Source organism: Panicum virgatum, chromosome 6K (assembly GCF_016808335.1).
Source record: "Panicum virgatum strain AP13 chromosome 6K, P.virgatum_v5, whole genome shotgun sequence".
Lineage (NCBI taxonomy): Eukaryota > Viridiplantae > Streptophyta > Magnoliopsida > Poales > Poaceae > Panicum > Panicum virgatum.
Genome location: NC_053141.1, coordinates 12,492,344 through 12,502,838, shown reverse-complemented (window position 1 = coordinate 12,502,838; position 10,495 = coordinate 12,492,344). Strand labels below are relative to the sequence as shown.

At 47.5% G+C, this 10,495-nt stretch overlaps 1 pseudogene; it reads right to left on the bottom strand.

Annotated features, from left to right (window-relative positions):
- Positions 1-494: 494 nt before the first annotated feature.
- On the bottom strand, positions 495-5,534 carry LOC120713248 (annotated as a pseudogene).
- Between the last annotated feature and the right edge of the window lie 4,961 nt (positions 5,535-10,495).

The following is a 10,495-nucleotide window of genomic DNA, read 5'->3' as shown; positions in this document are numbered from 1 at the left end:
CCGAAAGGGCATCGGCCATATCTCCTGAAGGTTGAACCGAACATAAAATCCGACACCGCTATTAGCCATCACTAGCGGCGGCCGGAAGGATAGATCCGTCACCGCCAGTAGTATCATCAGTAGCCGGAGAGATGATTCTATCAAGGGAGAAAATAGATCCAATCCCTTATTAAAAAGGACTAGGCCACCGTACCTCGATCCCTCTATAAGAATACACCATCGCCGGACGCATCCCCTGAAGGGGATCCAGTACATGATAGAAAGCCAAATCGAAAACATGGAAACGATGATTCAAACTCTAACTCAATTATTCTGGTAGAAAGAAAAAATATTAAAAATCTAACAAAGTAGTAGCAGATCTACTAGAGGGCAGACCCCGCTTCTCCTTGCTACCGGCGGAGGCGGCAGCGGCGGGGGACTCGCGCGAGGTGCCGAGGCAGGAGTCTGCCCGAGTCGCCCGTCCTGGGCGACATGAGCGGGACGGAGAAAAGAAGTCGTTGACGCCAGAGTTCAGATACAATGCCAAGATCGCACTCCCCAGAGATTTATGTACTACGGTTGTACACAACTGGCTGCCACAAGAGCAACCTTTCAATTAAGCAACTTCCAGTTACCGTACCATAGGCCTTCTAAACAAACAGATACAAAGAAGCAAGCTCAATTGTTCCTAGTCACCAACATAATCTTCATCGTCGTCGTCGTCGTCCTCCTCCTCCTCCTCCTCCTCTGTTGTGGATTGGTACGTTCCTTCATGTGAAGAGCCTGAGGCATCCTGTAAAGCAAGGCGTGCGGATTCCATCAGTGTTACGGTTTCACCAATTGTAAAAGATGCATGGATTCTTGATGCATCGCAACGGATCAAAGGGAGAAGATTCGATTTCGCCAACTCTATATTCAGCATTTATCTCAGGCTAGATCTGGTGAGTGCAGATAATCAGAGGGTAACAAACATAAGGAAGATGATGTGCAGAACCTTGGTTCCACATGTCTAGCAGAACTCTTCTTTCGCACTAGGGCATTGAACCAGTGCCCTTTCTATCTAGAAAATCTGCACTACTGACAAATGCAGCTGAGCAAAGCACCAATTTTCCATTTACCTGGTGTGACGCCCCATCCTCAGCCACTGGTTCAGCGGACAAAAGCCCTGGATTATGCTGCAGATGAACATGACAGTATGAAAATCTCAGTCGTCGTTTGGATAAGGAATCATTTTTCTAGGGGAAAACAAGAAACCAATTTGGATCTCATGTGTGCACCTGAGGAGCTTCCGGTGACACCATGCTGTGCATCCTTTGCTCCAAGGACTGAAACGTCTTCTCCCAAGCTTCGTTTAATTGCTGTGCCGCCAGCCTAATCATTTCCTGCACCTGGTCCTGTGTGAACATCTCTTTCTTCGTCACTTTATCCACATGAACTGGGCTGGATTTTGCCATGGCACGGATTCGGGCTTTGTCAATGATATCATGGAGTCCATAGTATCTCCCTCGTTTCCGCCCCCCTACCTCCTGTGCCCATACAAGATGGGGATCAAGTTCAGTATCACCTGCCTCCAAACGATGTTTAAAGCGCTCCTGAAAAATACAGTGGTGTGCAATGCAAACACAACTGACCTTAGGTAATAAATCAAAGTAATTTCTATCATAGTTGATAACATGCAAAGTAAATATTAATTAACAAGATGCATGCGACTGAGTACATACCACGGTCCTTTTAGCTTTCTCAGTGACAAATTCTCCCTTACCACCATCACATTTGTGGGTCTTGTTGAATACTTCGATATCAGATACTGGCTTCCCACCATTTTGTATAATCTATTTCAGTTCAGTAAGAATAATAAGCCTGTGATAGTGTGATTAAGAGTGTGAATCAGGCAATAATGTCAGTCTCACCATAAATTTTCGGTGCATGGCTATGCTCCGTGAGCCTGCTGTGTGCTGGGCAGAACCTCCTGTGTATCGGTTTTTCCTCTTCTGCGCTGATACCTGCAGGACTTCTTCTGAAGCCCAGTGCTCACATAGCATTTCCCTTTCCCACCACTTTGGTTGCATCCATTCAGGGGGGAAAGGCTTCCACTGCAACGGGTCATCATCATCACCCCCCACTGCAGCTGGATCTCGGCGCTCCTGCTTCAACTCTGCCCCAGCATCTTCATCATCCGAATTTGTCTGTTTGGACCCGGCAGCATCCAATACTTCCTTAGCTTTCCTTGATGCAGCCAATTCCACCCTAGCCCTTCGCTTCTCATCACACAGGAGTGAAGCGAATTGTCTGATTATTTTGCGGTCAAATAGCTTCAGGCACGCTGATTCTTGCCTGGGGGCCCACTTGTAGCGTTGCTGCAGGAATGAAGTAGAATGGTATTCAGTCACACCTGATGAACTTTGAAACATGTTATTGACTTATAATCTTACAAGAAATTCATCCATAATGATGGCCCTTGTATCTGAATGATACTGGTTCCAATGGAGAATCAATTCTTCCTGGCGCACTTCTTTTGTGAGTTGATTAGGTGGTACACAGGTTGATCCTGGGTGCCACTGCTTGAGAAGTGCAGAGATGGTGGAGGCCACCTTGGGACAAGGAGGATCTACATCCCAGGTGCTGCTAATATGACAAGTCAATATGTCATGTACATGAAGATTATAAAGTACAAGTCATCCCAGCATCTGGTGATAAGCATATAAATTACAAAACGTACTCAGTGTTATTTGGAGTCAGCACAGGCCTGTCAGCTTCTCTACGTGGTTCGATGAGTTTTGTAGGGCCCCGCCCCCTGCGCTTTCTGGATGATCTGTTTATAGATCCTGTGCCAACAGACTGTGCACCCTGCTCCAGTACAGTCACTAAAAATGAAGAACTTTTGCAGACACTTCTATTGAATAGAAATTCCATTGATATGAATGCGGCATTTCCACGTAGGAAGATACCACTGGATTCGGTAGGACAGTGATGAATACTTGATGTGAAAAAGTGGAGGGGCATACCTGGGAATGGGGAGTGCCTGGTAATTGACAACGAGGTTGTGGTTGCTGAACAGGTGGTCCTGCACAAGCGAAACCGAATCAAACAGCAGGCTAGATTTTCCTCAAAAATAAAACACTGCTGGAGAAATATCTAGATAGTTTGAGGTGGAGACAAACTTGAGACAACAGAAGGTGGATTTGCATTGGGCGAGGGGGTGGCAGTCAGCAATGGTGGCGAAGTAGTAGTGATGTCCTGGTTGGCAAGTGAACCTGTAGCCACTGCTCGTGCTCGGTACTGTGGGAAACAATCATCTTGAGATATATCATGATTAATGGAGACAGTTTGCAAGGTTTTGTCTAAGTCATTTGAGTTTGATTGCAACACCTGCTTCTGAGGCCTGGGGCACAATCTAGTGATGATTCTGTCATTATCTGCAGGATCAAATTGATTTTCACTTGGAGAAGAAGCTGGCTGCTGGATAGGGTTCCTGTTTCTGTTACATTCTGGATGTGTATGCTTACTACAAGTGTGATGAATATCTTCACTTGAAGAACTCAAACTCCCGTTTTCTCCAATTTGATCCCCAGCAGTAGTTTTGCTGCCCCTTTTCCTCTTCTGATTCCATTTAATTGTGTTATCACACGACTCGACTTCTGCCTGATCAGCACAAGCAGTTTGACTTGGAGGATCTATAGTTTCCTGCTCTGCAATACTAGAAATAGTATGTGTAGCCTTTTGGATTGCAATTCTTACAATGGCACCACTTTCATTCTCTCCCTGTGCCTGCTCTGTATGCACAGAATGATTGGAGGGCCCTTCGTGTGTCCGCAGGGCATGGTTGAACTTACTAGGATGGTCCAATCTTACCCTGTCTACACATACATATCCGGTACCAGCTGATGGTCTAGATTTCTTCCAAGTTGTGCTTTTCAACAGTTTCATTGAGTAATCGAATGGGTGATTCCTCTCTGTCAATGGAATGGCTGACAGGTCCACTTCTTACCCAATCCACACGAACAGCACTCCTTGTGTTTGATCTGGGAGAGCTGATTGACTCCTCTCTAACTGAAAGAACACGAAACGGGATTGGCGCATTGTACCTTCCTACTTGCACTTGCCCTCCATGAATTGCCCGGCTGATGCTCTCTTCCTGCACACGACCCACAACAATGAAATTGGAAAAAGGAAAGAATGTTACTGGCTAAGACACACTTGTACACACAGATATACAACAACAACAACAACATAGCCTTTTTTCCCAAGCAAGTTGGGGTACTGGCTAAGACACACTTGTACACACAGATATATGTAAAAAATATTAAAATATACAACGTCCTACTCATTGGAATGTCTGAAAAGAATGAACAAAATTATTTCAAGAGATGAGAAGCAATTTGCAAGCAAATAATCAATAAAGGTAATTTGACAACAATGCATGGAGAATAGAGGATCGAGAAAAAGGAAGAAGATTCAATGATCACTTAATGATTATGCACTTCACCTAAAGATATGTATACACTCAGAAATTTAGCATGCAAAATGACAGATCGTTGCCACTAATTAAATTAGTATCCATATCCTTCAAGTCCAACTTAGTTGATAAGCAATTTGTTCTGGAAGATAAGAAAAAGTACAAGGCTTTGATGGATTGGCAACTGGCAATTTACCAACAGAGGAAGTGAGGAACTGAACAAGCCATAGATAATCTGGCGCTGCTAATTTAGTGGAAACACGCAATACATGTCAAAGATGCAGATGATGAATCCATCATTTTCTTAATTCGGTTGAAGTATTGGTACAGCAATGTAGATGATATAAAAAGACCCATCATGCTAAGATCAAGCTAGTAAGAACAAATTAAAGTCCAACAATTCAGTTCCTACGCAGGAACTTGCAAATGAACAGAACAGAGCATCTAATGGCAACAGTCGCCACAATGTCGGCAAAATTCTCAAGAAATTTTGCCGATATGAAATGCAATCCTTCAGTTCGTGCACATTTTCCTGCTATTAGGACAAAATTTACAATTATGTAATCGGACATTTTTTTATATATGCTCATACATTTGCAGCCAAAACCCCAACCGCTGAAACGTGCAGTGCAACCGGCTCGAGCAACGCACCTCCGGCAGCCGCGAGGACGTTGCAGGGTGCGCGACAGCTCCCGGCGGCGAAATGACCTGGACGCCGCCGCTGCGGGCAGCAAGGCGTCGGCCGCCGTCGCCGTCGACCTCGGCGCCGCAGAGCGGGCACGCGAGGAGGCGGGGCATGCCCCTGGGCACGGCCAGCACGGCGCCGCACCCCCCGCACGGGACCCGCGCGGGGCCGGGCGGGAGCGGGAGCGCGCGGCGCGGGCGGCGGGGCCATGAGCTCCGGCGGGAGCGCCTGCGGCGTGGCGCAGCCGGGGCAGGCGAACTCCGTCAGGCCGCGCTCCACCTCCAGCGTGTCTCCGCACCCCGCGCACCGCACCTCTAGGAGCACCTCCTCCTCCATTCCCGCCGCCGCCACTGTTCCCGCCGGCGGCGAGATAGGTTGGGTCTTTAGTTTTCCTCTTCTTTTTAGTTTTTTAGGTTAATTAGGTTTATACTATTACAATTTTCACGCTTCCAAGTTATACCATTACTATTTATCATATTATAAATATATTATTATAATTTTACATTTTCTGAAAATATACTATTACTTACCCGTTTCACATATTTATAAAAATATCTGGACCAAAATGTCCCTATCTTCATCCTCTTCCCATCACCACTCTCCTTCCTCCCATGGCGTCCGGCTCCTCCTCTCCTATCATCTGCGCGCCCCGCGCGACGCGCCCGCGTCAGGGAGCTGCTACGGTTGCCCCCACAGGCCGCAGCAACGTCGCGTCAGTCCGGCTCCGCGTGCCCCCGTCTGCTCCTGCGCCGCCGCCGGCTTGTCCCTGAGGCGCGACATGGAGCTGCACTTATCCGCGCGATGGGCCCTCCATCGATATGCAACACAACTACACAGTGCAAATCCAAGCGGCCACCAGTGAAGAAGCTAACTTGAAGGTGGAGCTCTCCTCTCGATGGAGTCACCACGCTAGTGGTGAGCGCATCTGACAAGTTACTGCCGCAGCTCTCGGGAGAATATCATCTGCATTGTGTGTGTCAGTGATAGGGGTCATTGGATGGAGGGGAGGGGAGGGGAGGAAAGGCAGCGCCGTTGGCGTCGGTCGTAATCTGCGAGGTGGTAAACAGCTGCTCGAGCGCGAGGAAGCACGGAGAGGTCTGAAGCACCAAAGCTCGTTGAGGAATGGCGGAGAGAGGTGATGGGAGGAGGAAGATGAAGGGGTATTTCTGTCCAGAAATTTTTATAAACACATCGAAAGGATAAGTAATAGCACGTCTTCAACGAATATGAAATTGTAATGGTATATTTGTAATATGATGAATAGTAATAATATAACTCCAAAGTGTGAAAATTGTAATGGTATAAACCCAATTAACCCTAATTTTTTCCCTTCAAGGGGAAACTGCTCAGTGCGATGCGCGAAAGGACTCCGAAGGGTGCCGTGGTAATTTATCAGCTCCGATGGTCAGGCTGGCGGTGAAAGAATTTTTTCGTGGTTTCGAAATTGCAGAAGCTTGCGCCAAATCCAAGTCTAATTATCCTTTTTTTATTTCTTCCAAAAGTCTCTTTTTTAAAAGCCTTTAACCTAGATACAAGCTAATAATATTTGTACTCACACCACACACACTCAGGCTCTGTTTGGCAAGGCTCCATGGGCGGCTCCAAAACCGGCTCCGGAGCCCTGCCAAACGGTGCAAATTGCACCAGCTTCGGGTGAGAAGCTGCCTGATGAGGGCAAAAATGATAGGTGTCCTCAGAAAGCCCATTATCGTCCGGGTCGCCGAAGTTAGAGTGGGCCCGCTGGTTTTGGCCCGTGGCTGGGGACACCGAAAACCGACTCGGCAGGGCGAGACGCGACCCGCGGCCCAGGCACGCGCTCGACCCTCGCGGGAGGGCTCCGCCTCGCCCGACCTCGTCATGCAGCCTCCGCCTCGCCCGATCCTCGTGGGCCGCCTCCGCCTCGCCCAACCCCATGCAGAGGAGCACGTGCCGATGTGAGGACGCGACAAAGGCCCCTGGGGAATGCGGTCAAAGGGCAGGGACGTGTCAGCGCCTGTTGACCGGGGAACCCGGGACATGACCCCTCCGGTCAGAGCAAGTAGACGGGTTGGTCCGTACGCATGGAGGGAGACTACACTCAACCACCCCGCTGACCGTCGTCAGCGGGGGACGCAGCGACGGGAGCCCAGGCAAGTAAGGCTGACTGCCCCACGCCCTACAGTGGGCGTCGGCAGCGCGAGCGCGAATCTCTCGCATGCCCCGTAGCCGGTGATGGCAGCAGGAGCGCGAATTCCTCATGTCAGTGTGAACTCACGATCTCCACAGCGCCAAGCTCCGGTCGCTATCAACTTAAACAGGGACGACGCTGTACGGCACCAATAATTGTCTGGGGTCAGGGAGTGTCCGACCCCCGCAACCAACCTATTGTAAAGCCTCCTCTCCCTTGAGCTATAAAAGAGGAGGGGGACTTCAAGTCAACTCGACTAGCATACACACCCTCGCACGAACCAGAGACTTGGGAGCCCTGTTCCTTCTCTCTCGCCTGTTTGTAACCCCTACTACGAATATTTGAGTGCAAGAGCGCAAGAACTCGAACTGGACGTAGAGACATTCTGCCAGAACCAGTATAAACCCTTGTGTCTAATCCTTGCATAACCATCCGAGCCCGTGACGGGCACACAAATCTACTAGCTGGTGATTCGGAACACCGACACTGCCCGTGGAGCACCCCGCGGCTTCCACACGCGAGGAGGAGCCGGAAATCATGGCTCCAAGCGGCTCCAACAAATGCTTGCCCCCCTTTGCACCCCCCGCGCGCAGCACCTCTTCGCGCCATGCGGCGGGGTGGGAGGACGACGGCGGGAGCTCGCGGCGGCCAGAGATGCCAGGCCGCGGGTGCGCGTGGCGGCTGGAGATGCCGGGCCGTATTTAGCCCGCGGCGGTGGAGGGGCCTCGCCGCGGTGGGGGCCGGCGGTGGAGGAAGCTCGTAGCGTGGAGAAGGGCGGCGATGGAGAGAGCTCGCGGCTTGGAGAAGGGCGGCGGCGGCATGGAGAAGGAGGAGAGGAAGCTGGAGGAGAGGAGAATGGCCAAGTGGATAAGGAGGACGGGAGGAAAAAAAGAAAATGGGAGAGAGAGAAAAAAGATAGAGGAAAAAATAAGAAGGAAAAAAATATAAGAGGGGTAATTTAGACATTTTACTATTTCAATCCAACAAAATGAAGCCATTTGTCAAATGTTTTTCAAAACGGCTCCAGCTCCATCAAAGAAGCCGCTCCACCGGAGGAGAGCAGGAGCTATTTTCGGAGGAGCCGGAGCCCTACCAAACATGCCCTCACTATCTAATGAGAAACTACAACCTATATACACATGCCTACTGAGTGCAAAGTGACAGGCATGCCGTACCATTGTAGTCCGCAGGCGCTTGGGGCTCCTCAGAAGAACTCCAGAAGAAAATCCGAGAAACTCCCAGCCAGGTGATGGTCACTCTCAAAAGTGTCTTCCTATTAATGGTCACCCTATCCGTGAGTAGAGAAAATTCTTGCTATTGTTCTACTTCTTTCGTATTAAGTTGTAGATCCTTTTGACAAATCTAGGTACAAATCTAGGTATATAATTTTCTATGTATCTAGACATAGTTTATACTTAGGAACATAGTAAAATTTATATATTTAAAAAATTAATACAATCTATAATTTTGAACGGATGGTTTACTAAAGTCGTGTTTGGTTTGCTAGACATGCCCAGACCAGGATCGACAGGTGCAAGTAATGCGCGTTTGGTTACCTGGGTGAATAGTGCCTGTCCCCGAGCTTGCCTTGCTAGAAACGAGAATAAAACCCATTTCTCGAGAGCCAGGCTCATGGGATGCAGGTATTAACCAGCTAATGATGGTATTAGCAAATAATTAGTGTATTTAAGGTATATTAGTACATTATGAAGTGAATTAAGCCTAATTGGGTACAAATAAGTATTTTGTAGTTAATTCAACTAAAATAAATATTATCTTAGTACTTATTGTTTCTTTTCAAGTTCATGTATAGTACTAGTGTAGCCAACTGAACAACGGATGTGCTCAACTTGTACAAATAGATTCAGACAACCAAACATGACAAGGGGCTGATTGGTTGGGTGAATCAGCCTCATCTAGGCTCTCGGGACGCAGCGGGCACTGTTTGGTTGCATGACTGACTTAAGGTTTTGTTTAGTTGCGCGTGTAAAATTTTTGAAATAGTTTTTTTTTTCACATTTAAAGTATTAAATATAGACTAATCACAAAAATAATTACAGAACTCGTCTGTAAACTACGAGATCAATTTATTAAGACTAATTAATTTGTCATTAGATCCACCTCGTAATTTACAAGCAAACTATGCAATTAGTTTTTTATTTCGTCTAAATTTAATACTCTATGCATATAAAATTCGCATTTGACGTGATAGTTTTAAAATTTTGAATTTTGCAACTAAACAAGAGCTAAGCCTATCTCGCCACATACAGAAAGCACTGCGAGCCTGGCTGCTGGGAAACAAGGATGAGGTCCAGGCTGCTGGGAAACAAGGATGAGGTCCGTTTCCCACGGGCCTGGCTCACTGGATGTGTGTGTCCATCGCATAATGATAATATTAAGCAGGTAATTAGTATATATTAACTAATATTAGTATTTTTAAAAGATGGTTAAGGTTCAATGAGGTAAACTAAGAATTATTAAGACATAACCATACGTCCATACATAATAAATATTATAATGATAGTTGTTTATGATATTTTATCTCAAGCGATATGTTCTCGTGCGGGCAACCAAACAATATGTATTTGTAGCCTGGCTGAACGAATACAAGCAACCAATCAAACTTCTATTGCATCGGTAGAGCCTGACTAGGGGGAGCCCAGCTCCCATGCATATATGAACAATCACCCCCCCCCCCCCCCCCCCCCAACAAGCTGTTGCATGACTCAACCTGGCAGGACGGGTGAGCCAGACTCCCCCAGTCAGGCAAACTTATTATCGCGCCCTAACCACGAGGAGTTTCCAAGTGTTTTTTTTATCTCTCAGGACTCCATCCGGAAAAGCCAAATACCCTAAAAACATCAAAATCCGAAAAGCACATGGCATAATACTTTTGGCTCCTAATTTTTTTTGACATTTTTCTATATATGAAAGCGCTGGCGCTACGCGCGCAGCCAGCCCATCCACATCAGCCAAAATTATTACCGCCGTCCGATCAATTTGTTACGGCTGCAATCTCTCGTTTGACTTCAGCTCTTGCTTCTGTGTCACCGTACATCTCCACATTCCACGAAGCTTCCTTCCAGGTCCATTGAGGACTTCCTGATCCATTGAAGAATGAGGTACTCATTTCACATTACCAAATACCAGTCTGTTCCACCATCCTGTCTTCCCACCCGGCCTCTTTTTTTATAGCTCCTCACCCACG